This window comes from Echiichthys vipera, assembly GCF_963691815.1.
Source record: "Echiichthys vipera genome assembly, chromosome: Y".
NCBI classification, from domain to species: domain Eukaryota; kingdom Metazoa; phylum Chordata; class Actinopteri; order Perciformes; family Trachinidae; genus Echiichthys; species Echiichthys vipera.
In genome coordinates this window covers 1,676,898-1,700,625 of record NC_139849.1, presented here as the reverse complement: position 1 = coordinate 1,700,625, position 23,728 = coordinate 1,676,898, and positions in this window count along the sequence as shown.

Genomic DNA, 23,728 nt, shown 5'->3' with positions numbered 1-23,728 from the left:
GAAGGACAACATGATCAGAAAGGAAGATCTCTCAAAATGGTCGTATCTGCAAAAGGTGACATTACCTGTTATTGATGCCAAAGTTGAGTTGTTAACTGGATCAAATGCTCACAAAGTCATGGAACCCTGGGAGGTGATTAATAGCGAACAAGGTGGACCTTTCGCCATAAGAACACACCTAGGATGGGTTGTTAATGGCCCCCTTAGAGGCTATGATCCCAGGACAACTAATTGTCCAGCAGTCATATGCAATAGGATCTCAATAGCCAGAATAGAGGAGCCTTTGATCAGTCAATATAATCAAGATTTCAGCGAAAGAGCATCAGAAGACAAACCTGAAATGTCAGTGGAAGATAAGAAATTCATGAAATGTGCGAATAGCAGTATAACGCTGGAAGATGGACACTATGTCCTGGACTTACCCTTCAGGAAAGAAAACCAAGTCCTGCCAAATAATCGATCTGTGGCAGAACAGCGCCTCCAAGGCCTGAAGAAAAAATTCCAAAGACATGAGCAATTCAAAAAAGAATACAGTGAATTTATGTCAGAGATTATGGAAAAGAAGTATACTGAAGTGGTACCATCCGAACAGCTAGAAAAGGCAGATGGCAGAGTGTGGTACATCCCACACCATGGGGTGTACCACCCCAAGAAGAAAACCTTAAGAGTTGTCTTTGACTGCAGTGCATCCTACCAAGGAACCTCACTCAATTCAGAATTACTAAAAGGCCCAGACTTAACAAACACCTTAGTCGGAGTTCTTGTCAGGTTCAGGCTTGAGCCAGTTGCTGTAATGGCAGACATCCGCTCCATGTTCCACCAAGTGAGGGTGTCAGCCAAAGACGTGGACTTCTTAAGATTTCTCTGGTGGCCTGAAGGTAGCGTGGATCAAAGAGCAGTAGAGCACCGCATGCTCGTCCACTTGTTCGGAGCAGCGTCATCTCCAAGCTGCGCAAGCTTTGCCTTAAAGAGGACTGCAGAAGACAACAAAAGTAACTTTACTGCAGAAGTAATCAGTACTATTAAAAACAATTTCTATGTTGACGATTGTTTGAAGTCCTTGCCCTCAGATCAGGAAGCCGTGCAACTCGTTGAAGACCTGTCAACTGCCTGTCAGATGGGAGGATTCTACCTCACCAAATGGGCAAGTAACTGCCGCACCGTGCTCTCTGCTATCCCTCAAGAAGATCGAGCCAAAGAAGTCAAAACGCTGGACTTGGAGAAAGATGAACTGCCAATGGAGAGGGTTCTTGGACTCCAGTGGTGTATCGAGAATGATGCATTCATGTTTAAGATCACACTGAAACACAAGCCACTCACTCGAAGGGGGCTACTATCTGTTGTTAGCTCAGTGTACGATCCACTTGGCTTCTTAGCCCCAGTCACCTTACCTGTCAAGCATATGCTCCAGCAGTTATGCAAGGAAAAATATGCATGGGATGAACCGATTCCTTCTGCAACATCTCAGAAGTGGATGGAGTGGACATCTAGTCTTGAGAAGCTGAATGACTTCAGTGTGGTTCGCTGCATTAAACCAAAGCACTTTGGAAAACCAACACGAGCTCAACTGCATCACTTTTCAGACGCCTCTGAACATGGCTACGGCACTGCAAGTTATGTGCGGATGGAGAATGATCGGGGAGAAGTCTGCGTCTCCTTCATGATGGGAAAAGGAAGACTGGCTCCCTTGAAGCAGATGACGATCCCCAGAATGGAGCTCTCCGCGGCAGTGCTGTCAGTCAGGGTGGATAAAATGCTTAAGTTAGAGCTGCAATTTGAACTTGAAAACTCAGTGTTTTGGACTGATAGTCAGACAGTCCTGAAGTATATAGCCAATGAGCATGCACGGTTCCACACCTTTGTCGCCAATCGGATATCCATTATCCAGGAAAATTCCAGCTTGTCCCAGTGGAGGTTTGTGGGAACAAAATCAAACCCAGCTGATGATGCGTCCAGAGGCCTGACTGTCAAAAAATTCCTTGAATGTAAACGGTGGATAGAAGGCCCAACCTTTCTCTGCAAACCAGAAGATGAGTGGCCAGTCCATCCTATCGACTTCCAGCTCAGCCCAATGGTTGACCAAGAAGTAAAAAAGAAAGTTACTGTCTTGAGTATTGACGTTCAAGATAAAGAGAGCCCAACTGCTCAACTGTTATCACATTTTTCAGATTGGCTGAAACTTAAGAAGGCAGTAGCTTGGCTCTTGAAATTCAAGAATGTGTTGAAGATCCTTGCAAATCAAAGAAAGAAAATCAAATCCACACACCTGGGTGCTCAAAGCAAAGAAGCTGCTATAAAGATGCAAGCCTTCAGATCAACATTGGTCGGTCAGAGTCTTAACATTGAAGACCTGGAAATGGCAGAGAAAGTAATCATTGGAATAAGCCAAAGACAAACATTCTCCAAGGAATTAGCCAAATTGGAAATGGCGCCACCCGGTGTGCAAAGAACAAGCTGCATACTTAAGTTGCATCCAGTGCTGGACAATGGCATACTGAGAGTCGGTGGACGCCTCTGCAGGTCAGCTATGCCTGAGCAAGTAAAACATCCAATCATCCTGCATAAGAGCCATCCAATCTCCTCTCTGATATTGCGTCATATCCATGAGCGCACAGGCCATAGCGGAAGAAACCATGTTCTCTCTGAACTTCGTAAAAGGTACTTGATCACAAATGCAAATTCTGCAGTTAGAAGCATAATTAACAAATGCGTTACCTGCAGGCGAGTAGCTGGAAGAACAAAAATACAAAAAATGGCAGACTTACCGCAAGAAAGATTAATGCCCGATCTCCCCCCCTTTACAAATGTGGGAATGGATTACTTCGGCCCAATCGAAACCAAACGGGCCAGAAGCCTTGTGAAACGGTACGGGGTAATCTTTACTTGCATGTCTAGCAGGGCGGTGCATCTAGAGATGGCATATTCTTTAGACACAGACTCCTGCATCTGTGCTATCAGAAGGTTTACATGTCACAGAGGTCAAGTCTCTCACATTCGCTCAGATAACGGGACCAACTTGGTAGGTGCTGAAAAGGAATTACGAAAGGCTCTTGTGAGTTTAGATCAGGACAAAATAAAGAATTCCCTGCTTAAGGATAACATCAAATGGTCTTTCAACCCTCCAGCAGCATCTCACCATGGTGGTGTATGGGAGAGGATCATCAGAATGGTGAGAAAAGTGCTTTTGTCAGTTCTGCACCAGCAAGTACTTGATGATGAAGGCCTATGTACCATTTTATGCGAAGCAGAGGCAATCCTCAACAGTCGACCCATCACTACCACGTCACCTGACCCACACGATCTCGAAGCTCTGACACCTAACCATGTTCTTCTCTTAAAGTCTAAACCTGTTCTACCACCAGGGATTTTTCAGAAGGCTGACATGTATCTGAGGCGCAGGTGGAAACAAGCCCAATACATAGGTGATTTGTTTTGGAAGAGATGGGCCCAAGAATATTTACCACTGTTGCAAGAACGGCAAAAATGGATAAATCCAAAAAGGAACATCCAAATAGGAGACATCGTCTTGATTGTGGACGCAACAGCACACAGAGGGTCCTGGACGTTGGCAAGAGTCCTACAAACCTTTCAAGATGGTAAAGGGCTGGTGCGTTCAGTACAGATCAAAACTAAGACTAGTGTTCTTGAACGGCCCATCACAAAAGTCTGTTTGCTGGTAGAAGACTGCTCCCCTGACAACCAACCTCAACCAACCCATTGAAAGTATGTAATCTTTTATTTTTATTTTTATTTTTTTTATTTAAAGACATAATTTGGTTGAGGAATATGTTTAAAGGCTCCATTTTATTTCTGTTTTTATAATTGTATTACGCTCACATTGCATACAATTAGGGGCCGGAAATGTTGGAGCGAAAGTAACCCTTTCTGTGTGAGTGTCTCTGCAGGCCTGGAGTCTAATGTCTCCACCCCAAAAGCCTTGATTACCTGCTCAGAGGGAGACCAGGTGTGGCTGATTGGAGGCAACAGCTTTCTTACGTCTCCTGCCCTCACAAGCTGGATCGCTTATTTTGAATCTTTTTCATTTCTTGTTTACCTATATGTTTAAAGTTTAAATAAATCCTCAATCCACTGAGGTTAAATCACCATCTTTCTCTTGGACAATCCCTTTTTTGCAGACATGAAGGCAAGGACAGTCAGTTATGAAATCACTCCCAATCAGTTACCTGGAAATGACTGGTAAAAGACCAATACACTGCTATGTTCTACGGTGAGTGTCATGTTCGACCGTGACTGTCATTTCCGATCGTGACTGTCATGTTCGACCGCGAGTGTTATGTTCAAACAACACTGCTATGTTCGACCGTGAGTGTCATGTTCGACCATGACTGTCATGTTTGACCAACGCTGCTATGTTTGACTGTGAGTGTCATGTTCGACCGTGAGGGTTTAACCAACCCTGCCATGTCCGACTGTGACTGTCATGTTCGACCAACGCTGCTATGTTCGACCGTGAGTATAATGTTCGACCAACGCTGCTATGTTCGACCGTAAATGTTATGTTCGACTGTGACTGTCATGTTCGACCAACGCTGCTATGTTTGACCGTCAGTGTCATGTTCGACCGTGACTGTCAAGTTCGACCGTGAGTATAATGTTCGACCAACGCTTCTATGTTCGACCATGAGTATCATGTTCGACCGTGACTGTCATGTTCGACCAACGCTGCTATGTTTGACCGTGAGTGTCATGTTCCACCGGGAGTGTCATGTTCGACCGTGACTGTCATGTTCCACAGTTACTGTTGTTTCCGACCGTGACTGTTTTTTCCGACCCTGACTTTCATTTCAGACTGTAAGTTTCACGTTCGACCGTGAGTGTTATGTTTAAGCAATGCTGCCATGTCCGACTGTGAGTGTCAAGTTCGACCAACGCTGCTATGTTCGACTGTGAGTGTTATGTTCGACTGTGAGTGTTATGTTCGACCGTGACTGTCATGTTCGACCAACGCTGCTATGTTCGACTGTGAGTGTCATGTTCGACCGTGAGTGTTATGTTTAAACGATGCTGCCATGTCCGACTGTGACTGTCATGTTCGACCAACGCTGCTATGTTTGACTGTGAGTGTTATGTTCGACCGTGACTGTCATGTTCGACCAACGCTGCTATGTTCGAACGTGAGTGTCAAGTTCGACCGTAAGTATAATGTTCGACCAACGCTTCTATGTTCGACCGTGAGTGTTATGTTCGACCGTGACTGTCATGTTCGACCAACGCTGCTATGTTCGACGGTGAGTGTCATGTTTGACCGTGACTGTCATATTCGATCCTGACTGTCATGTTCCACCGCGAGTGTTATGTTCAAACAACACTGCTATGTTCAACCGTGGGTGTCATGTTTGACTGTGAGTGTTATGTTCAACCAATGCTGCTATGTTCGACCGTGAGTGTCATGTTCGACAGTGAGTGTCATGTTCGACCATGTCTGTCATGTTTGACCAACGCTGCTATGTTTGACTGTGAGTGTCATTTTCGAGCATTACCTGTATGTTCCACAGTTACTGTTGTTTCCGACCGTGACTGTTGTTTCCGACCCTGACTTTCATTTCAGACTGTAAGTTTCATGTTCGACCGTGACTGTCATGTTCGACCAACGCTGCTATGTTCGACTGTGAGTGTCAAGTTCGACCGCGAGTATAATGTTCGACCGTGAGTATAATGTTCGAACAAAGCTGCTATGTTCGACCGTGAGTGTTATGTTCGACAGTGACTGTCATGTTTGACCAACCCTGCTATGTTCGACCGTGAGGGTCATGTTCGACAGTGAGTGTCCAGTTCAACCAATGCTGCTATGTTCGACTGTGAGTGTCATGTCCGACCGAGAGTGTCATGTTCAACCGTGACTGTCTTGTTCGACCGTGAGTGTCTTGTTCGACCGTGAGTGTCATGTTCGATCTTGAGTGTCATGTTTGACCGTGAGTGTCTTGTTCGACCGTGACTGTCATGTTCGACCGTGAGTGTTATGTTTAACCAACCCTGCCATGTCCGACCGTGACTTACATGTTCGACCAACGCTGCTATGTTCGACCTTGAGTGTTATGTTCGACTGTGACTGTCATGTTCGACCAACGCTGCTATGTTTGACCGTCAGTGTCAAGTTCGACCATGACTGTCATGTTCCACCAACGCTGCCACGTTGGACCGTGAGTGTCATGTTCGACCGTGAGTGTTATTTTCGACTGACTGTCATGTTCGACTGTGAGTGTTATCTTCGACCAACGCTGCTATGTTCAAATGTGAGTGTTATGTTCGATCATGACTGTTTTGTTCGACCAACGCTGCTATGTTCGCCCATTAGTGTCATGTTAGACCGTGAGTGTCATGTTCGACCGTGAGTGTTATGTTTAAACAATGCTGCCATGTCCGACTGTGACTGTCATGTTCGACCAACGCTGCAATGTTCGACCGTGAGTGTCAAGGTCTACCGTGAGTATAATGTTAGACCAACGCTACTATGTTTGACTGTGAGTGTTATGTTCGACCGTGACTGTCATGTTCGACCAACGCTGCTATGTTCGACCGTGAGTGTCAAGTTCGACCGTAAGTATAATGTTCGACCAACGCTTCTATGTTCGACTGTGAGTGTTATGTTCGACCGTGACTGTCATGTTCGACCAACGCTGCTATGTTCGACGGTGAGTGTCATGTTTGACCGTGACTGTCATATTCGATCCTGACTGTCATGTTCCACCGCGAGTGTTATGTTCAAACAACACTGCTATGTTCAACCGTGGGTGTCATGTTTGACTGTGAGTGTTATGTTCAACAAATGCTGCTATGTTCGACCGTGAGTGTCATGTCCGACCGTGAGTGTCATGTTCGACCATGTCTGTCATGTTTGACCAACGCTGCTATGTTTGACTGTGAGTGTCATTTTCGAGCGTGACCTGTATGTTCCACAGTTACTGTTGTTTCCGACCGTGACTGTTGTTTCCGACCCTGACTTTCATTTCAGACTGTAAGTTTCATGTTCGACCGTGACTGTCATGTTCGACCAACGCTGCTATGTTCGACTGTGAGTGTCAAGTTCGACCGTGAGTATAATGTTCGACCGTGAGTATAATGTTCGAACAAAGCTGCTATGTTCGACCGTGAGTGTTATGTTCGACAGTGACTGTCATGTTCGACCAACGCTGCTATGTTCGACCGTGAGTGTCATGTTCGACCGTGACGGTCATGTTTGACCGTGACTCTCATGTTCCACCAACACTTCTATGTTCGACCGTGAGTGTCACTTTCGACCAACGCTTCTATGTGCTACCATGAGTGTCATGTTGGACCGTGACTGTCATGTTCGGCCGTGAGTGTTATGTTCGACCAACACTGCTTTGTTCGACCGTGAGTTTTATGTTCGACCGTGACTGTCATGTTGGACCAACGCTGCTATGTTCGACCGTGAGTGTCATGTTCGAGCAACGCTTCTATGTTAGACCCTGACTGTCATGTTCGACCCTGACTGTCATGTTCGACCGTGAGTGTCATGTTCGACTGTGACTGTCATGTTCCACCAACGCTTCGATGTTCGACCAAAGCTGCTATATTCGACCGTGGTCGCTTGTTCGACCGTGACTGTCATGTTCGACCAACGCTTCTATGTTCGACCGTGACTGTCATGTTTGACCAACGCTTCTATTTTCGACCGTGAGTGTCATGTTTGACCAACGCTTCTATGTTCGACCGTGAGTGTCATGTTCGACCGTGAGTGTTATGTTTAACCAACGCTGCCATGTTCGACCGCGACTGTCATGTTCGACCAATGCTGCTATGTTCGACCGTGAGTGTCATGTTCGACCGTGAGTGTTATGTTTAACCAACGCTTCCATGTTCGACTGTGAGTGTCATGTTCGACCGTGACTGTCATGTTCGACCGTGACTGTCATGTTCCACCAACGCTGCTATGTTCGACCGTGAGTGTCTTGTTCGACCGTGACTGTCATGTTCGGCCGTGAGTGTTATGTTCGACCAACACTGCTTTGTTCGACCGTGAGTGTTATGTTCGACCGTGACTGTCTTGTTCGACTAACGCTGCTATGTTCGATCGTGAGTGTCATGTTCAAGCAACGCTGCTATGTTAGACCGTGTCTGTCATGTTTCATCCTGACTGTCATGTTTGACCGTGAGTGTCATGTTCGACTGTGAGTGTCATGTTCTAGCAACGCTGCTATATTCGACCGTGATTGTCATGTTCGACCGTGACTGTCATGTTTGACCACGAGTGTCATGTTTGACCAACGCTGCTATGTTCAACCACCGCTGCTATGTTCGACCGTAAGTGTCTTGTTTGACCATGACTGTAATGGTCGACCACAGCTTCTATATTCGACCGTGAGTATCATGTTCGACCGTGACTGTCATGTTCGACCAACGCTGCTATGTTCGACCATGAGTGTCATGTTCGACCGTGACTGCTATGTTCGACCATGAGTGTCATGTTCGACCGTGACTGTCATGTTCGACCCTGACTGTCATGTTTGACCGTGAGTGTCATGTTCGACCGTGACTGTCATGTTCCACCAACCCTTCTATGTTAGAACGTGAGTGTCACGTTCCACCAACGCTTCTATGTGCGACCATGAGTGTCATGTTGGACCGTGACTGTCATGTTCGGACGTGAGTGTTATGTTCGACCAACACTGCTGTGTTCGACCGTCAGTGTCATGTTCGACCTTGAGTGTCATGTTCGACTAACGCTGCTATGTTCGACCGTGAGTGTCATGTTCAAGCAACGCTGCTATGTTAGACCGTGACTGTCATGTTTCACCCTGACTTTCATGTTTGACTGTGAGTGTCATGTTCGACCGTGACTGTCATGTTCCACCAGCGCTTCTATGTTCGACCAAAGCTGCTATATTCGACCGTGGTCGCTTTTTCGACCGTGACTATCATGTTTGACCAATGCTGCTATGTTTAACCGTGAGTGTCATGTTCCACCGTGAGTGTCATGTTCGACTGTGACTGTCATGTTCGACCAACGCTGCTATGTTCCACCAACGCTGCTATGTTTAACCGTGAGTGTCTTGTTCGACCGTGACTATCATGTTTGACCAACGCTGCTATGTTTGACTGTGAGTGTCATGTTCCACCGTAAGTGTCATGTTCGACCGTGACTGTCATGTTCCACCAACCCTGCTATGTTCGACCGTGAGTGTCATGTTCGACCGTGAGTGTTATGTTCGACTGTGACTGTCATGTTAGACTGTGAGTTTTATCTTCGACCAACGCTGCTGTGTTCCAACGTGTGTAATGTTCGACCGTGAGTGTCATGTTCGACCGTGACTGTCATATTCGACCAACACTGCTATGTTCAACCGTGAGTGTCATGTTCGACCGTGAGTGTCAAGTTCGACCGTGACTGTCATGTTCGACCAACGCTTCTATCAAATCATCAAATCAAATCAACCTTTATTTATACGGCGCTTTTCATACAGAAAAGTATCGCAAAGTGCCATACAGAGATGTACAGAAGAAGAGAAACATCAAATAAAATCAGGAGAAGAAAGTTAAAAAAACCCCAACCCTCCCACAGTCATGCACAGAGACATACACATATGTATATATGTTCATTCACACATTCACATAAACACACACAGCCATGCAGACACACAGATACACAGACTGACACCTACACCAACACTAGAGACTACAGTCACTACAGAGACATGGCCGGGCAGCGAGACCTGAGGTACAGAGGAGTCTAGAGGAAGCTACCGTTTAGGGGGCCAACCACACTGGGAGAGATCCCAGTCCAAGGTCACAGGGACCGCCACAGAGACCACCCCAACCCAAGCAGACAGGAGCCTCCGCACCAAGGTGCAGAGCCCTCTAGCCGCCCGGGCCGGAACTGTCTACGGGACAGCACCCCCCACGGCCAGATCAGAGACAACTCCCAATCTGGCAGGCCCCCTGAGGAAACACTGGAGATGAAAAACTTTTGCCTAAAACAGTAAAGGGTTAAAATATGGAGGCTAAAAACGAGGGACTAAAACATAAAAGCATAAAAGCATAGAGGCTGAAACATGAGATAGAAAATAAAAGCATAAGAGCATAAGACATGAAGCCATAAAAATTGATAAATGCATGGAGGCTAAAACACAGAGATTAAAACCGTAAAAAAGGATAAAAAGTGCTCTCTTAGCACTGCCTAAAAGAAATCAATTAACTAAAAGCCTGGTTAGAAAGATGGGTCTTAAGCCTCTTTTTAAAAACCTCAGCAGTCTCCGCGACCCTGAGGCTCTCTATGTTCTACGTTCTATGTTCGACCAACGCTGCTATGTTCGACCGTGAGTGTAATGTTCGACCGTGACTATCATGTTTGACCAATGCTTCTGTTTGACCGTGAGTGTCATGTTCCACCGTGAGTGTCATGTTCGACTGTGACCGTCATGTTCGACCAACGCTGCTATGTTCCACCAACGCTGCTATGTTCGACCGTGAGTGTCTTGTTCGACCGTGACTGTCATGTTCGACCAACGCTTCTATGTTCGACCGTGTGTATCATGTTTGACCAACGCTTCTATGTTCGACCGTGAGTGTCATGTTCGACCGTGACTGTCATGTTCGACCGTCAGTGTTATGTTCGACCAACGCTGCTTTGTTCGACTGTGAGTGTTATGTTCGACCGTGACTGTCATGTTCGACCAACGCTGCTATGTTCGACTGTGAGTGTCATGTTCGACAGTGAATATCATGTTTGACCAACGCTGCTATGTTTGAACGTGAGTGTCATGTTCCACCATGAGTGTCATGTACGACCGTGGCTGTCATGTTCCACCGTTACTGTTGTTTCCGACTGTGACTGTCATGTTCGACCGTAAGTGTCATGTTCGACCGTGACTGTCATGTTCCATCAACGCTGCTATGTTAGACCGTGAGTGTCTCGTTCGACCCTGACTGTCATGTTCGACCAACGCTTCTATATTCAACCGTGTGTATCATGTTTGACCAACGCTTCTATGTTCGACCGTGACTGTCATGTTCGACCGTCAGTGTTATGTTCGACCAACACTGCTTTGTTCGACCGTGAGTGTTATGTTCGACCGTGACTGTCATGTTCGACCGTGACTATCATGTTTGACCAACGCTGCTATGTTTGACCGTGAGTGTCATGTTCCACTGTGAGTGTCATGTACAACCGTAACTGTCATGTTCCACTGTAGCTTTTGTTTCCGACCGTGACTGTTGTTTCCGACTGTGACTGTCATGTTCTAACGTAAGTGTCATGTTCGACCGTGACTGTCATGTTCAACCAACGCTGCTATGTTCGACCGTGAGTGTCTTATTCGACCGTGACTGTCATGTTCGACCAGCGCTTCTATGTTCGACCTTGTGTATCATGTTTGACCAACGCTGCTTTCTTCGACCATGAGTGTCATGTTCGACCGTGACTATCATGTTTGACCAACGCTGCTATAATTGACCTTGAGTGTCATGCTCCACCGTGAGTGTCATGTACGACCGTGACTGTATGTTCCACTGTAGCTTTTGTTTCCGACCGTGACTGTTGTTTCCGACCGTGACTGTCATGTTCCACCAACGCTGCTATGTTCGACCGTGAGTGTCTTGTTCGACCGTGACTGTCATGTTCGACCAGCGCTTCTATGTTCGACCGTGTGTATCATGTTTGACCAACGCTGCTTTCTTCGACCATGAGTGTCATGTTCGACCGTGACTATCATGTTTGACCAACGCTGCTATAATTGACCTTGAGTGTCATGCTCCACCGTGAGTGTCATGTACGACCGTGACTGTATGTTCCACTGTAGCTTTTGTTTCCGACCGTGACTGTTGTTTCCGACTGTGACTGTCATGTTCGAACGTAAGTGTCATGTTCAACCGTGACTGTCATGTTCCACCAACGCTGCTATGTTCGACCGTGAGTGTCTTGTTCGACCGTGACTGTCATGTTCGACCAGCGCTTCTATATTCGACCATGTGTATCATGTTTTACCAACGCTGCTTTGTTCGACCGTGAGTGTTATGTTCCACCGTGAGTGTCGTGTACGACCGTGACTGTCATGTTCCACCGTTACTGTTGTTTCCGACCGTGACTGTTGTTTCTGACTGTGACTGTCATGTTCGACCATAAGTGTCATGTTCGACCGTGACTGTCATGTTCCACCAACCCTGCTATGTTCGACCGTGTCATGTTCGACCGTGAGTGTCATGTTCGACCGTGACTGTCATGTTCGACCGTGAGTGGTATGTTCGACCAACGCTGCTTTGTTTGACCGCAAGTGTTATGTTCGACCGTGACTGTCATGTTCGACCAAAGCTGCTATGTTCGACCCTGAGTGTCATGTTCGACCGTGACTATCATGTTTGACCAACACTGCTATGTTTGACTGTGAGTGTCATGTTCGACAGTGAATATCATGTTTGACCAACGCTGCTATGTTTGACCGTGAGTGTCATGTTCCACCATGAGTGTCATGTACGACTGTGACTGTCATGTTCCACCGTTACTGTTGTTTCCGACCGTGACTGTTGTTTCCGACTGTGACTGTCATGTTCGACCGTAAGTGTCATGTTCGACCGTGACTGTCATGTTCCATCAACGCTGCTATGTTCGACCGTGAGTGTCTCGTTCGACCCTGACTGTCATGTTCGACCAACGCTTCTATATTCGACCGTGTGTATCATGTTTGACCAACGCTTCTATGTTCGACCATGAGTGTCATGTTCGACCGTGACTGTCATGTTCGACCGTCAGTGTTATGTTCGACCAACGCTGCTTTGTTCGACCGTGAGTGTTATGTGCGACCGTGAGTGTCATGTGCGACCGTGACTATCATGTTTGACCAACGCTGCTATGTTTGACCGTGAGTGTCATGTTCCACTGTGAGTGTCATGTACGACCGTAACTGTCATGTTCCACTGTAGCTTTTGTTTCCGAACGTGACTGTTGTTTCCGACTGTGACTGTCATGTTCGAACGTAAGTGTCATGTTCGACCGTGACTGTCATGTTCAACCAACGCTGCTATGTTCGACCGTGAGTGTCTTGTTCGACCGTGACTGTCATGTTCGACCAGCGCTTCTATGTTCGACCTTGTGTATCATGTTTGATCAATGCTGCTTTCTTCGACCATGAGTGTCATGTTTGACCGTGACTATCATGTTTGACCAACGCTGCTACAATTGACCTTGAGTGTCATGTTCCACCGTGAGTGTCATGTACGACCGTAACTGTATGTTCCACTGTAGCTTTTGTTTCCGACCGTAACTGTTGTTTCCGACTGTGACTGTCATGTTTGAACGTAAGTGTCATGTTCGACCGTGACTGTCATGTTCGACCAGCGCTTCTATGTTCGACCGTGTGTATCATGTTTTACCAACGCTGCTATGTTCGACCGTGAGTGTCATGTTCGACCGTGACTATCATGTTTGACCAACGCTGCTATGTTTGACCGTAAGTGTCATGTTCCACCGTGAGTGTCGTGTACGACCGTGACTGTCATGTTCCACCGTTACTGTTGTTTCCGACCGTGACTGTTGTTTCTGACTGTGACTGTCATGTTCGACCATAAGTGTCATGTTCGACCGTGACTGTCATGTTCCACCAACCCTGCTATGTTCGACCGTGTCATGTTCGACCGTGAGTGTCATGTTCGACCGTGACTGTCATGTTCGACCGTGAGTGGTATGTTCGACCAACGCTGCTTTGTTTGACCGCAAGTGTTATGTTCGACCATGACTGTCATGTTCGACCAAAGCTGCCATGTTCGACCGTGAGTGTCATGTTCCACCGTGACTATCACGGTGGAACATGACACTCACGGTGGAACATGACACTCACGGTCAAACATAGCAGTGTTGGTCAAACATGAGTGTCATGTTCGACCATGACTGTCATGTTCCACCGTTACTGTTGTTTCCGACCCTGACTGTTGTTTCCGACCGTGACAGTCATGTTTGACCGTAAGTGTCATGTTCGACCGTGAGTGTTATGTTCGACCGTGACTGTCATGTTCGACCAACGCTGCTATGTTCGACCGTGAGTGTCATGTTCGTCCGTGAATATCATGTTTGACCAACGCTGCTATGTTTGACCGTGAGTGTCATGTTCCACCGTGAGTGTCATTTACAACCGTGACTGTCATGTTCCACCGTTACTGTTGTTTCCGACCGTGACCATTGTTTCCGACTGGGACTGTCATGTTGGACCGTAAGTGTCATGTTCGACCGTGACTGTCATGTTCCACTAACGCTGCTATGTTCGACCGTGAGTGTCTCGTTCGACCGTGACTGTCATGTTCGACCAACGCTTCTATGTTCGACCGTGTGTATCATGTTTGACCAACGCTTCTGTGTGTTATGTTCGACCAACGCTGCTTTGTTCGACTGTGAGTGTTATGTTCGACCGTGACTGTCACGTTCGACCAACGCTGCTATGTTCAACCGTGAGTGTCATGTTCGACCGTGACTACCATGTTTGACCAACGCTGCTATGTTTGACCGTGAGTGTCATGTTTCACCGTGAGTGTCATGTATGACCGTGACTGTCATGTTCCACCATTTCTGTTGTTTCCGACCCTGACTGTTGTTTCTTATTGTGACTGTCATGTTCGACCATAAGTGTCATGTTCGACCGTGACTGTCATGTTCCACCAACCCTGCTATGTTCGACCGTGAGTGTCATGTTCGACCATGAGTGTTATGTTCAACTGTGACTGTCATGTTCGACTGTGAGTGTTATCTTCGACCAACACTGCTATGTTCAAACGTGAGTGTTATGTTCGATCGTGACTGTCATGTTTGACCAACGCTGCTATGTTCGACCGTGAGCGTCATGTTTGACCGTGAGTGTCATGTTCGACAGTGACTGTCATGTTCGACCGTGAATGTCATGTTCGACCGTGAGTGTTATGTTCGACCAACACTGCTTTGTTCAACCGTGAGTGTTATGTTCGACCGTGACTGTCATGTTCAACCAACGCTTCTATGTTCGACCAACGCTGCTATGTTCGACCATGAGTGTCTTGTTCGACCTTGACTGTCATGTTCGACCAACGCTGCTATGTTTGACCGTGAGTGTCATGTTCCACCGTGAGTGTCATGTTCGACCGTGGCTGTCATGTTCGACCAACGCTGCTATGTTCCACCAACGCTGCTATGTTCGACCGTGAGTGTCTTGTTCGAGCGTGACTGTCATGTTCGACCAACACTTCTATGTTCGACCGTGAGTGTCATGTTCGACCGTGACTGTCATGTTCGACCGTGAGTGGTATGTTCGACCAACGCTGTTTTGTTTGACCACAAGTGTTATGTACGACCGTGACTGTCATGTTCGACCAAAGCTGCTATGTTCAACCGTGAGTGTCATGTTCGACCGTGACTATCATGTTTGACCAACGCTGCTATGTTTGACCGTGAATGTCATGTTCCACCGTGAGTGTCATGTTTGACCATGACTGTCATGTTCGACCGTTACTGTTGTTTCCGACCGTGACTGTTGTTTCTGACCGTGACTGTCATGTTCGACCGTAAGTGTCATGTTCGACCGTGACTGTCATGTTCCACCAATGCTGCTATGTTCGACCGTGAGTGTCATGTTCGACCATGAGTGTTATGTTCGACTGTGACTGTCATGTTCGACTGTGAGTGTTATCTTCGACCAAAGCTGCTATGTTCAAACGTGAGTGTCATGTTCGACCAACGTTGCTATGTTCGACCGTGAGTGTCATGTTCGACCGTGAGTGTCATGTTTGACTGTGACTGTACCGCATGTCTTGTGACGGACTGTAAAGAAACAAGACTCTTTAATGGGGACAGTAAGAGAAATGACGGTGACGGAGTCAACACTACAAGTAACTTGCAAAATCTAAATCTGAAGAACAATGGTTCGGATAATGTCAGTGTCCTACAGATGTCCCGGGCTTGACGTTCATGAGCTATACCATGAAAGTATGTCTGATATCCCATTGTGATCAATGCGAGGCCTAAAACTGTGAAGTTTACGCTGGAACAAAAAAGGTTAGCTCGGGTAAAGTGGCTATCTCAAGAGGGGTATACCAAGTTGAAGCACAGACTTCAACAATGGAAAAACTGAAATGGTCTCTGGAAACCTAAAGACATTTGCCACCATTCTCAAACTTGCCAAGATCATCGGCGTGCCCGAGGAGAGAGTAAACAACATGGAGCAAATAATTAGAGTGGGAAATAGCTTTTATACAAAGGACTTAGACGGAGGTGTAAAGGCTCTGGTGGAGTTGACTGGTCGACCTCTGAGTGAGGAAGAGGAGAGAGGGCTCGAACAACATCTGAGAGATGGGGAGATAGACGTCTCCAATCTAACCTCTGCCATCAACACCGAAAGTGATCAAGTTCTGAGAGAAGAAGATCTCTACCATGATGAAATTCTCCATCGGTACCAATATTAGTTGTACATAATTATTGTCTCCATCTGCTTGGTCACCTGGTCGTGTTGTGTGATATGTTGTTGTTCTATATGGCTGAAACGGAAAATTGATAATGGCAACTCAACGGGCCAGGTACTCTCGAACCCCCTAGAAAACACGTTGAATTCATCCTCCAAGAGCTCAGGTCACAGAAGTGAGGTGTACACCTTTTACTTTGTACTTTGGGTCAATTATCCCTTTATCATTTATCATGTACCCTTTGCATGTCACTTTCATTTTTTATGAGCAATATATATAGATGTGTGTGTCTTTGCATGCGCTTTTGCCCTTATCAAGGTCTATGTAATTATCACAGTGTATTGTTGTATCTTTATTATGCTACAGGAGTCATACTATGGGAAATAAACGTAGTGTCATGTGATACCAAACTCTAGGTTTTTTTTGATACCACAAAATTTAACTATTTACAAACTATTCCACAAAGTGCACGTAAGTAAGACAACAACATGAACCCAAGCAAGAACTCTGATTCTTTCCATCTGCCAACATTGATTGGATTGACAACCTTTGAATTGCGAAACAATGAATGGGGCTTATCTTCGTATAAAATCTTTCGGAAGTGATACTATGAACATTCAGCAAACGTTGCAAAAAGAGCAGTTGGCTCGTTTTTTTTATTTTTTTTATTTCACAAACCCAGCCAAGCGTAGCTCTGGGGACTGGCCACAGTTCATGTATCCAACTAGGTCCCAATGATCAAACTCTGGATACCATAAATTGAACCATTGACAATGCTACAGACCTTTCACATCTACCATGAAAGGAAGATACAAGCATACATGGATCACTACATATCACAGAGCAAGGAAAAGGCTAAGAAATTCTTGATGGTTTAACATGAGAGGAAGCCCTACTTGTATCACGTCTGTATTACAATAATCTTTATTACAAAATTAAAATAAAAACAAACGCAATGTACAGTGGCCCCTGGCAAGGTGTGTGTGTGTGTGTGTGTGTGTGCAGGGTGTAGTTTGTGCAGGGTGTAGTTTGTGCTAAAGACTTACAAGAACACACATTATAACCACAATATTTTTCAGAAGATGTGAATTTTATTTTATGTCATTCGGCACACAGTGCATATCATTCGCAGTGTCGCTACAGTCAAAGTGGACTACGCCATCACACACAGAGAACCCATACTCGGGCCCCGGTCTTGGTGTCTTCAGGTTCCACAGTTCACAGACGTATTTCATGGTCTTGAACATCAATACGCAATTCACTTGAGTCCAGTACTTTGACTGGGTCTTTGCAGGGACCTTCGTGAAACCGGCCAGCATCATACCCATATCAGAATATTCTCTGTCCCCAGGGGACCCGGCTCCCCACAGTAGACCCTCCAGAGTTTTGCACCCTGAGGAAAATGACTTGGAGTTTTTTACAGCTCCAATCATCAACCTCTTTATTCCCAAGCCCATGGGCACTTAATGTTATAATTGGTCCCGCACAGCACCATGAAAAACACCTGCATCTTGGATCACATTGTCTTTTATGCGTATGAAAAAGTGTCGCCCTGCTCGGTTCAACCTCAAAAAGCAGCCGTGACTGCCCCTCATTACCGTACCGCGCATGTAAGCTCCACTCAATCGCTTGATACCGGTCATAACCCTTTTCTGTTCTTTACCAGGGTCCACCATAATACCCACATCGTCCAGGTCAAGCTCAGGGACTTCCTGCTCCTCCAGACACGAGATCTTCCTCTTCTCACCTGCACATGTGGGATTGTCCGACTTTGATCCCTTCCGTGGACTCTCGTCACACAAGGGGAATAACGTTTCGAAGATGTAACGGACCGCGTTTTTACCTGAACACTCGTTGGCTCCAGCTCATGCAAATGCTTGGTGTCTGACTTCAGAAACCTAGACAGGAAGACACCATAGAGAGACCCCCTGATCCCACCTATGTACAGGTACCTAGCTACGTCCTTCTTGTTGACCTTGCCGTACTCATCGAGAATGGCCTCGAATGTGTTATGCTGCGTTTGAGTCCATGGTAGCAAGTGTTCTTCGTCTGTCGCGTTGATGTCAAATAGCACTCAGAACATAGCCTCACTTGAAGTCATCTCCCTAAATGGTGGATTGACATTGTGGTTGTCAGGAATGTCAAACAGCAGCTCCCCAAAGGAAGACATGTGCATGTCTCGATCCTGATGGTAGCTCTTGTTGTCTATCCTCATCGTAAGGCCTTTTCGGCCGCAAGCTGTCAACACAGCAACCACATCGGAGTCTCCGGTGCACAATGTCACACTACCTTTCAGAACATTAGCCAACTCCACGAGCAGCATGTCGGCCTCTGTGCTTGTACACGATAGACACGCTTGCACACTAAAGACGCTTCTATAGTCTCGGGGTCCGCGAACGTCGCAACGAAGACGCCCTCAAGTCCATCAGGTCTGGCTATCGAGCCCTCTGTGTAACTGGGATCTACCTCAGACAGCTCATACTCGGAGGGATCCACACTGCGGTATTCTAGGTACTTCTGGTGCAATGATACCATGTTGTCGACTGAGGTTCCTTCTAGGAGCTTGTCTTTGGAGAAGTCTTCCTTTGCACCGGTCACTAGAAACAGCTTGTTTTTCATACCCATGTCTGCGGTTTCATCATGGTGTATTCTATGGCATACAGATTCAGTTTACAGAACTCTATGTGAGGTACAAGGCTGCGGTTTAATCTGATTTCTCTCACAGCTGGCTTCTGAACCCTACACCCGTCCTTTACAAGCACCACACACTGGCTGCCTGAATTCTCTGAAATGTAGACACCTGCAAGGGTTCTAGCCATGTTCACTATGGACGCGGGCGAATCCCCGTCAATGTAATCAGTTTCCTTGACTTTGTGAATAACCATGAGATGGTCTATCAGAGTCTAATCCTGTCGCTGGGGCTCGTCCACCAATTCGAACAGAGCCAGGTGAGGGTTTGCGAGCATTGCGTGGATAGCCTTGTGTTTCAACCCCATATCAGTCAAAGGTGTTATTCGATAAACCAAGAGGCAAATGGTGTAGTATACTGTACACTGACAGTCTAAGCGTGCTGTATCTGACCACTGATGACCAAATGTGGGAGATTAGGACAGCATTGGATATATATATACACAGACATATATATATATATATATATATATATATATATATATATCCTGGATTGATTTCTGAGTCTAGGTTGGATTTGTGCGTCCTGGTGGGTTTTGTTAGCCTCCGTTGTATTTGTAAGCCCCGGACAGATTCATGAGCCGGGGAGGGATTTATGAGCACTGGTTGGTCTATAGTTGGAGATATATGAGCCCTGATTCGATGTCTCACCACCAACCTGTCCCACTGGGCGTGAGGAGGCTACATGTATGTGTATTCCTTAATCGTCGTTGTCGTTACGAGCAGTGTCCTTTCTGGTCATTTCAACATGAAGGACATCATCAAACTCTCCGGCCATCGACTTTCCTACGGTCTTCATGGTCTTCACTTTCTCCTGGTTGAAAAGTATGTCCTGTAACACAAGTCGTTGTTGGCCAGCTGAGTCTCGACTCTCATGTTCACACACATAGGAGCCCAACAGTTAAGCACCTGGGAAAAGAAACAGTTCAGCCACGGGAACTTTGTGCGTACACGCTTAGAAATCGTGGGCCTTAAACAATTCCTTATGGTAACCTGGTTGGTCCCTGGTCTGACTATCACCAGGTAAGCGGCAGAGCGCTCTGCCATGCTAGGGTACGTGAGCGAGAACATCAACCAGCCACAGCTGCATGTTGTATCGCCACAATGTTCCCCGGTCCAGAATGTCATTGTTCCTGGTCTTGATCTCCGGCAGCACTATGTTGTCATTTACAGCATCATGGGCCACTAGGTCGACCTCGGTGTAGAAGCCCCATGTGTCATGGACGGACGTGCAAACTCTGGCAAGGTCATTGTGGTATGTGTAGCGACCGGGTATGCTGAAGCTATCGGGCGTTGGGATACCGGCCACCTTAAGGCCTGCACAAATGGGAGATAGGCGAAGAGATTTGAGTTGCGTGAGAATGAGGCGAGACAAGGGACCTACGTCACGCATTGTCTTAGACATACGGTTCCTGTCCCACAGGCGTCTGCAAGCTTCTGGGGTCAGGGCCTTGCACCGGAACAGTTGCAGCAGTGCTTCCTTGAATGTCGACCCCTTGGATATCGTTGCATTCAGGTGTCCTATGAACTCTGGAACCCACTCAAACAAGCTCTCTGGATTGGCGTTCAGGTCCTTGACAACCCTCCTGAACAGATCCATGCTTATCATGTTGTGACCGTATGAGCGCTTCTTGTAAAACGTGATAGTGCTTAAGGTTTTGGTGATACCCTGAACCTTGTACCAACGGTGATCGACCATAGACTTTGTGCACATCACACCGCCTGACCCTCGGAACATGATCACGGGGTCCTGGAGCTTAATTGTATTAAAAGTTGTACGATTTTTATGTTGTTGTAATAACCAGAGCTAGGGAAGACTACAGAAAAGTGGTACTCATAGTACCTTAGTATCGTAAAGTGAATATATAGTGAATTGATACCCTGCGCAGCATCCTTAAGGAGCGCTCAACCCACAGGACTCATCAACAGCACCAACGTAGCAGGATAGAGGGTGAGAATCCAGGTGAGGGGGATGTGATTAAGGAAAGGAGCGCACATAAGAAAAAGAAAGGAGGAAAAAAAGCAAAAAGAACAAGACAAAACAACTTCATCGTGTACATTTCAGTGACCCCATAGCCAAGACAGAATACGTATCCATGTCCGAAGACTCCAAGGAGGCACGCATGTCCTATTGGATACAGGTCGCAGTCGATGCGGAAAGGTACGGACATAGGATACCCCAGTTAGAGCCCTTAATATCTCCATGCCTAGACGAGGGTCATCGCAAGCGCATGAGGGACTATATACATATATAAAAACGGTAAGCTGTAGAGAGTGGGTCACTGAAAAGCTCCTACCATCACATCGCCTATGTACGAATTGCTTCCTTCCGCAAACTGTCTCATGGTGTAGGACACCGACTCATTTTAAAGACAATAAAAAGTTAAGCTGGGAAATTATCACAGCCCAGCCAACTTGAACCTCTCCTCCCTTGTAAAACTTAACCATCTACCCCAGAATCACCCCCAGCAAAGTGACTAACGAAATGACACAGTGGTACAACTACCTTCTCTTAAGGAACAAGACCCTGACAGATCACGAGAAGATGACCCTTGACCGTGTCAACATGAAATCGGTGGTCCACAACAAATTTGACGTACTGATTGGACTCAAGGACTCTCATTTCACCAGACCCATGTACGTAGAGTTGACTAACTACCACCATCTCGATGCCCTGTTAGCCTTGATTGCGTGCTACGTCGACCCGACAGTCGAAAGCTTGTACGACTATTCCGTGAAGAATTAATAATCATGTGTTAGCGTGTGTATTAGTAATGATTAATAAGAACTCAAGCTTTTCTGCACACAAACTTTTGGCAGTCAGTCAAGGTCACAAAGACAATGAAATAGCCAGCTTGCACAAACGCACCTGGGAACTAGTTTAGATTAGAGCATCGCCGTTCGCAAACAACAACCATACAAGGAGGCAAGGTACGAGGGAGGATGAGTGCTCTGCTTCTTTCACAGATAAAGAAGAAGATTCCTGTGGAAACAGAGGTTACCCCGACGCGCGGGGAGGAAGATGGAAGCTGGAGCAGCGGCTACTTCTGAAATACACATATGCACGCACAAGCAGACACATAACCACGCCTTTGTAACAAGTTTATATGCTGGAGCAGATAGAAAAGAGATCAGGAACTTCTTGCCTCTGATCACGGGTACTGTGTTGCACACAGTTACTCTAGATAGAGAATAGAACATTTCTCCAGACGTCTGTCTCATCCGATGTCCCTCTGCTAATAAATGCCTGTTGGCGCACTAAACTGCCAACGACTCTGCTGACTCCAGAAAGCCTCCTGTAGAATTTGAACTACGCAATATATACTCTGTGAGGTCCATCTGATTTGACTAAAGTATTGTGCTTAAAATTCCTACAGAGAAACTTGGTGACCCCGGACGTGATTCTAACAAGGAGGCTCAGGTAAAAGGAGCTGCAGAGCTTGGACCGGTGACCAAGCAGAGTCACTGGGAACCTCCTGGGACCGACTGAACTTCTCCACAAGGGCGCCCACCACTAAGAAAGGTAAGCAGTCACCTATTCTTTTAAGAAGTAAAGACTGTGATTCGGCCTATAATCTAAATTGGTGGAGAAAGTCAGTATGTTTCCTAGAGGTTAATTTGATCCAAATTTAGCCGGTGGACTGACGATTTGAAAGAAAGGCCTGGTAAACTGATTTGGAATCAGTATTAAGAGTAAAAGGTAAAGGAGTGTTAGGATCTTAAATCCCGACAGGTCCTAGGTGCATAAACGGTGCTCAGTAAGACGTTCAGGGAACGCAGAAAGGCTGTAGGGCTGTAGAGACCCTCGAATATACATTAGGCATTAAGGACTAAAAAGCGCCACAGGGGGTGGTGAGCCTAGAAAGCCACCGACTTGTAGCTCTGGGAGCTAGGTTCTGGGAACCAAAGAAAATTGTAGGTCTGGGACCTAAGGTTCTGGGAACCAAAGAAAATTGTAGGTCTGGGACCTAAGGTTCTGGGAACCAAAGTATAAGAAATACTTAAAAGTTGTGTTTATTTGTGGGATTGTTGTGTGGGAGGTTTCAAGGATAATAGAGAACACAAACAGATAAAAGTGGGAGTAGGTTTCTGTGATGGTCTGGAACCCCTGATGGGTAAACACTGTCAGTAGAAGCTTGTTGCAGACATCAAAGAAAAGCCTGACGATTAAACTCACCACTGGTCTTCTCTTATCTGGGGGTACATAAATAACGGGACTGTGACACTCGGCTTTTGGTCATTAAAACTAGTGATTTATTGTCTCACTTCCCTCATCATGGTAGAGTAGAAGCTTGAGTGAGGGGAGGATCACTGGGGACTAGATCCACTGACTGGATAACGAGTGTGTGTGAATAAAGAATAAATAAATACCTGTGAATAGTACTTTAACAGCTGAAATAACTATGGCAGGCCCTGTAGCGTCCCCGGCTGATTGGTGGTCGGACTCTTTAACTGATGGTTCACAAGTGTTTATTTTTGGGCAAAATAGATGATACCGTTGCTCCATTGAATCTTTTGACACCTTGAAGACTCTGAACACAACGTGAACACAACGTGAACACACCGTTAACACACCGTAAAAGCTATGGAATAAAACAAAAATAATATGTTACCATCTATGTAATATCATGTACAACAATATCAAAAT